Here is a 7,739-nt window from a genome sequence, read left to right on the forward strand (position 1 = left end):
GAGATATAGTCGTGCACATTGTGATTACAGCTTTTCTGGTTTGGAACAAATTATAATACCGGCATTGGAGTCTGTAAGGCTGGACACAATTAGAAAGTATTTTAGAAAGTGTAGAGAGTATATGGAAGCATACAGAAGAGGAAACAGTGGAGGAAAAGATGTAGAGGTTGCTGTTAAAAAATATAAGTCACATCGCCGTGTATTTGGACTTGTAACTTAATTATTATTATGTACTTTCAAAATTACTTATGTGAAAATGTTAATTACTAATCTAGCATACTATTAATATTCTACTCTTCCTTATTAATCAATGCATTGAATTTATTTTACTTTCGACACATTGTGTTAAAAAACTAAATAAAAATTAATAACTTCATATGACAGTACAAATTTTAAAAATGATTCTGTGAAATATTACCTTGTATAAATACCTAATATTTCAACTTTTAAAAATGACAATATTAATCTTCCTTTATTAAATAATTTAAATAATAACAATTTTTCTCATTTTCAAAAAAAATCACGACCAAAACTTATTAAAAAAATCTCAGAAAAAGTCCAGATAAAGAATAGGCCATATTGTAGTATTTCACAAAATTTCTTTCCTGTGGGTGTGGCACTTCCGGAAATATTACATTTAATATAAATATGCCTGAAAATGGATATTTATGAATGCAGGCACTATATCTCAGTGGATAATTTTTTTTAGACAACAGGAGTTGGAACACATCATTATTATGGTCAGACAATCATATAAAGACCATAAAATAAATACCCTAAAAAATCACTGCACTTACACTTTAAAGCATCGATTCTTTCAAGGCAAGAAGATCTATTAACATGGTGGAAAGACAATAAACACATTTATCCCAACGTAGCAAAGGTAGCACGTCAATATCTATGTACTTTAGCCACATCTGTACCTTCAGAACGTCTTTTTAGCAAAGCAGGAGAAGTAGTGTCACAGAAAAAAACAGTATCAAGCCAAAGAACGTAGATATGATGCTTTTTTTGAACAGTTGTCCTTAACTGAGTCGTTAAGTCGTTAAACCTTCTGATTTGAGTGATTTGACTGATTTCTTTGATTTTTAATATATTTAATTGTATTTATAACAATTTTTGGGCGGAGTTTAGTCAATTAACTGTTAATAAGTGTGGTTTAGTAACTTATCAATAATTTTTATCAATATCTAGAATTTTGCTCAATTATCGACAATTATCATATCGTTTCAAAATTTTCATTATTGCCCAGCACTAATCTGAATACTGAAAATAAAGTACAGTATCTAAGTTTGGTATTTTGAATGGGTCATCTTCTTCATCATTTGTAGCATAACACATCATATTCAGTCTCAAGGGCTTCATAATCTTTAAATTTTTGAATTGTGCTATTTTGCCATCAGCAAGGGAAGAATTAATAATATCTATTGCTAAATGAGCATTTCTAGCAACATAAAAGTTTTTCAAAAGGTGTCTTAACAAAGAATAATAAACAGATGCATTGCATAAAATACGCAGCATGCTTTTACATTCCGTATCACAACTACTACACACAATAGGATGGCCTATCCTTTCACAAACAATTTCTGAATATTATAATATTTTTCAATGCCATTTTCATTTTTTTTAACAATTACTGTTACATTTGGATTATCACAGAAATTATGTTCATGCACTTGATCTATTTCTTTAACATGCAGGAATCTTGTCATAATGCTTTTAGGACAATTATCACATGCATCTAAATTCTTCCTCAATTCTTTAATGGATTCATCAAAATAACGTCTAACTTCAATAATAGAACTAACTTCACTTTTTAATAAAGCCTCGCACCTATCTGTACAGTGCCATTTCAGGGTAAGCTTTCTATTATTAGTATACATTCTATTATTATCAAAATTGTCATCTTCAGAATCACTATCATCATTACATTCTTCTACTCTATCAATACATGATACATCAACAACCCCTGCTGCATAACAGGTGCCATTTGTATCAACAGCACTTGCAATTGGACTATCTAATTGGCTATCAGAGTTATCATTAAAGTACAAATATGCTGATTCATAAAAATAAGGTTCATTACTCTGTGTGACATTGCTCATCAACATCACTAAAACTATTTAACTTCTATTTCCTAATGCTATTTGCTGTACATATCAATACACCTACATTGTGGGATCTCTTTAAACTAATTCTAACAATATACTTGATGCAGCATTACATTTTCTGCATATGTGTTCTCAAAATTTACACCTTTCATACTTGATGGCATTAAATCATCAACTATTATGGGGCTGTAATATAATGCTTCTTTAATTTTTATAAAATAATATTCCTTTGCTTCACTATTTTGTGCAGGTAATGAGTATTTTGAGCATAATCTATACAATATGTGACTATAATTATGTTCGTAATAATCTTTATTTAGGCACCTTTGTTTTCCTTGATTAGTGCCACCTTTCACTTATCCATTTCATTATCAGATAATTGAAATTTTAAAAATCTATCTTTTGTACACTTATTATTGCGTCTCTATTCTTGTAATATTGCTTCAAAGAGATTTGTTTTAATGGGCCTGAATTTTGTTGATATCGTCCCTTTGATTTGTTATCTTGGGGGTGTGGATTCCTTCAATAATGTTATCTAGAGGCTCCTTTTTTTAGGTCCAGATTGATACTATGATTTTTTCTAGAATAGCAAGTTGATTTAGAAATTTTGCTATCCTTGATTCTGCTGTACCAATTTTTACAATTTTGCAGAATATTATAACCAGGATTCAATGAATGTAATTTCTTTGAATACTCAAGCTCATATTGAAACCTTAGATATAAAACCTTCCATTTCTGTTTTATTATCATAAATTTTAGAAAATGCTTTTCATAGTAATAAAGACTAATCTTAATAATATCTAATATCAGGAATATAACAGGACACACTAAACTCTAGTGGTCTGGCGTAGGTACCGGTATCCAAACTTGTCAAAACTGAGCAGCTGTAACATTTTTTTGCTCTGATTTCTCTGTAAGATCATATTTTGCTCTGTAATAAAAGAAACTTAAGTGATACAGTTATTTCATAATATTTTACCTAATAGCTCTTAAAAGAACTGGTAATCACTTGGTCTGCACATGGCTGAACAAGTATGCAGTGACAGAGAAAAATTAAGCAGGAAAATTAATATTCACCCAGTGTAGTCACTGTGGCCACTTTGAGCATGTGCAATAAGTTGTAACATGGCGACTAATCACGCACAAATAACTAGTTTAATATTATACAAGGTGAATTCAGATATGGAAAGTACCTTTGTTGTCCTTGACTCACATGCACCCCAAGGAATGACGTAAAAGTCACCTTGAGCTGTTCTCTAGTTCGAAAGATTATCCGGTGCACAGAAGAGGATAAAAGAAAAAGAGTTTGAAGAATTTTGCAGAAATTTAAATTTTGGCCTTTTCTCCACAATTCCTCCCGTTACATTACAATCCACTTTAAAGGTACCAGAAGATTCGCTCCGTGAAGGAGAGCTCGTCTAAGCCATTTATAAGGTAAGATTGAAGAGCTATAAGCATTAGAAAATTATAAATTGGGTCGCCATCTTACCTCAACCCTATTTATAGGCTACTGCCTATATAATTGAACAAAGTCATGTAATATTGTTCTTCAGGCCATAGTCATGTTCTCCAACAAAAGAACAACATGCAGACATAGATACTACATGCAATAATACATAAATTAATGAGTGCTCGAATGTAGCAACAATCTCCAACCCAAGTTTAAATCCAGCTCCACCCGAGTTCTAATCAAGCTTGATTATTATTGATAGGCTTTGACCAGAAAAAATCTATTAATGTTGAGTGACGAATGTTTGGTGCAAACTATGCGGCTAACTTCAATGGAGTGGCTACTGGACTTACCTTTAATAGCAACAAGAGTTGTGTAGTTAGTTGTTATTGGCCAAAAACAGCTGCAGTGACATTTGATTACAGTCTAGACAGTCAATCTATTGATCATGTAAGGACCTGCGAAGATCTTCGTTTCTGGCACACCTGTCTTTTCTACTTTGGTGAAAACTTTCTTAAGAAACACAATATGTTGATGATGACCAATTAAGTCTTCTCTGCTGCCATACCCTTACTCATCACAGGCGGCGAAACAAAGGGGGCAGCGAAAGCCCCCAGTTTTGAAACAGGAGGGGCTAATTTCCACCAGGGAACTCTCTGCAACTTAGTAACAAAAAAATGAAGCTGACTTTTATGAGTAAAACTGGACCTATTGTCATTATTTCTTTACTTCACGTAGAAAAAAAGACAAGAAAACTATTCTAAATCCAACAATAGAAGGCTAGCAGCCAATATTTTGTAAAATTAGCTGCCACTTAGTAAAAAAGCACACTGATTTTAAAAACTTAACTGATATTCAGACCCCCAAAAAATTTTTGTCTACCGCCTATGCTTATGTAACAACAACTGTCTAAGTCACTTAGGTTGCTCCAATAATGTAATTTGTGCCGGTGTGAAGACCCTGTCTCATCAAAGTTGTATTTTCTTTAAAAAGGCTCCAGAGGATGGCTACTAAGAACATCATGTTTGATTATCAGCATAATTACAAATTTAGACTTGTTGCCCTTGAACGGTCAGGCACCAATGTACGGGCTGGAATATATTAAGGTTATCATCTTTGTGTAACTAGAACATAGTCTCAGTTTGATGTACTCAAATATTTCTTTTTTATGTTCTGCACTCAAGGCTGATCACATAAAAAGTTGCTCCATTCCTCACTAAATCAGTCCTCAGATGGCCATACGTTGTTCCATTGCTTCCCTCATCTGTAAAACTCATTGCCTCCAGTCAGCATTTCATTATAAGTGGCTCACTTCAAAATTGCTATTAAACTTTTTTGGAACAAATTATTTAATATTGATTTGAACCCTAATAATGCACACACTTTAAACACTGTGTCCTTGTAATGATGTGTTCATGCAACACTCCCTTTTAACTCTTTGTCCTAATTTTATGTCTCCATGCAATTTTCTTCCTAATTGTTCTTCGATACTTTCTAAACATTGTACATATTTATTTGGGTGTCAGGATTAGTTTCTGGACTTTATGACCATTATATTAGTTTCTTCCTGCTCTCCATTTCTTTACACTTTGTAGTTCTTTTGTTTAGTCTAGCAAAATGATTACAATAATGATAGTTCATAGCCTTGTTTTCATCACAAACATATTCACACACAAGCACTGGTTCTCTTCACTCCTTTTTTCCCCACTAATGTAGCATTTTCTTTCTTCTCCACTACTATAATGCTTGTACAATGCTGCAGGACATTGATGCTAACACATGTTATTGTACAAGACATTTTATAATGTTTAATAGGCAGGCAGGTAAGTGAAATATAGACCATGACAAACATTTTAACCCCCAGTTGCGCTTTGAAGACAAGACAACCTAACCCAATGTTCACTACAGTTATTATGCTATCACAGTAATTGTAAAAGCTTTGAAGTATTATGTGTTGTGAGTCACATACAAAGAGATTGAGGACAGGTGTGGTGTAAGGAACGTAACAAGAACAGATATCTAGGCAAATAGACTGACTAGGAGCAAACTGACTGTGGCCTAAATTCTGATGTCTAACTATTTACAAGAGTTGGTCATAGTCTCTTCTTTCAAAGCTAAATGTCATAATTTTAAATCATCCTCTCCCTGCCTGTGCAAGCAAAAAGCAGGGCAATTAGTTTTTAATAACAATGAAACATACATAAATACCAAGTGTTATTATTATTTTTAACTAATTTCAATTAAATATTTAACAAAAAGTAATGCTTGGCATGTGTATATCAAGTTGCTTTCCTACTCAAAAGATAGTAAGTCTATGTAGATTTTAGGTAAAATCTGACCTATACATGTAGTCTAATGTAAAAATTGTAACAACTTTCATCTTACTTTTTATACTCATTATCATTTGTTTTAGCCAGAGTGTTACAACATGCATGTTTATTGTGCTGAACTATCATGCTTACACAAACACTGAATATACAGACAACAAATGATTTACAAAGAAGATATACGTCATAATTCTGTCACTCCTCTGAGTGTAACACAGGAAGAGTTGAAACTGAGCAAAGTGGTGCACTGCCTCACCTTTAATCTACCACTATGCTATCATTGCTGACTCACAAATACGTATGGAACAAAAACTGTAAAACTGGCAACATTTATGCACAGTGCTGTAAAGTATTGTACTGTATTAAATTTTTGTGGTTGATATTTTTGAGGTTTGCTCCTAGTTTGGCAAAGTTGTGGTTTAATTTTTGTGGTTGACAGTTTACATAGCCTGTTAGGGGATTGCATGGCATCATTTCGATGGTTGTGGGAGGTCCATAGTCACAAAACCAAAAAATCTACATTTCGCAAAAATTTCAAGCTACATGGTAAACAAAGACAGAATGTTAGCTGGTTAAGCTTTTTGGCATTGGGGATCCTGTTGTCTGGGCTGCATTAGGTAGAATACATGAATCAGATGTGACAGCTTTATAGGTCACCATCTTCATCCCTCTCGCAATTGGAAGTTTGCTGATACTGACTCACTAGACCAATAAGGAAGTCTCAATTTCTTCTTTTCTGTTACTGGCTGTAGACCTGGATATTGTTAAGCTAGACTCAGCATAGTTTTAGACCACCTTTGATCACACTTGGCCTGTGTGGGACTTCCTTTCCTTGGGTGCCTTTGTCTTGCCGGCAAGCAGTGCCAGGATTCTGTTACACATATTCTAAAACACAGCATTGAGGTCTTTCAAGCTTATTCCATCTAGTACTGAGTGCAGCTTTCTTCATATAGACCTACCATATTTCTTCGAATCAGGGCTTTACTCAAATTAATCCCTATCACTATTATATTACCACTATAGATACACATATTTTAACCAGTATTAATGTTAGAGTGGTCCAAATAGCCTAATTGTTCATCCAGACTTTAGAACATCGAATTGCATGATTGATCCTGGGTTTTGTAATGTTTTCTTGATTCTTGTCACTTCTTTCGTGATTTTTGCCTCTGTTAATCAATATACGCCTATATAGGCCATTATTAGAGGAAATATGGTAACGATATTCAATTGTTTAAAGAATTAAGATAAATGGGCTATCAACTACTCGTACGGTACTGTTGGAGCTGATTGAAAAGAGATTTATGAGTTATTATGCCATTTTCATGCTATTGCAAAAATTTTAAGATTCCTACTAAGAAAGGATTTTGAAAAATCTACTTCTGTGTGCATCTATTCTAGCTTTTTTTGATGATTGTATCATATGAGGGGTTTAGGAGACTATTGCCATCGAACAGGATACAAATGGATTTTCACTGCAGAATTAAGATAAAGTTTAATGCCATTTTAAGACAGGAAGTGCTAGATAAAAAAATAAGCACCATTCACATAATGAAATAATTGCAACTATTAATAGTGCTCATAGTTATGCAGCACTTCCTGTTTTAATGTATGTGACCATAAATGACAAAAGGTACCTTATTGCATGTAGTAATTTCATCTTTATAGCGAAAAAAATCTATGTTTTTGAGCTCCATTAATCATAAAGTTATGCCGCAGGATGCAAAGTTACTATGTAATTTTTAAAAACAATAGTTGTCCAACATAGCACTCTCAGGTTGATACTTTTTAATTGTGGTCACATTTGGCCTTACCTTACGTTAAGGGCAACTGCCTCATTTTTTGAAGAAT

Source organism: Amphimedon queenslandica, unplaced genomic scaffold, assembly GCF_000090795.2.
Source record: "Amphimedon queenslandica unplaced genomic scaffold, v1.1 AMPQUscaffold_12617, whole genome shotgun sequence".
NCBI lineage: Eukaryota > Metazoa > Porifera > Demospongiae > Haplosclerida > Niphatidae > Amphimedon > Amphimedon queenslandica.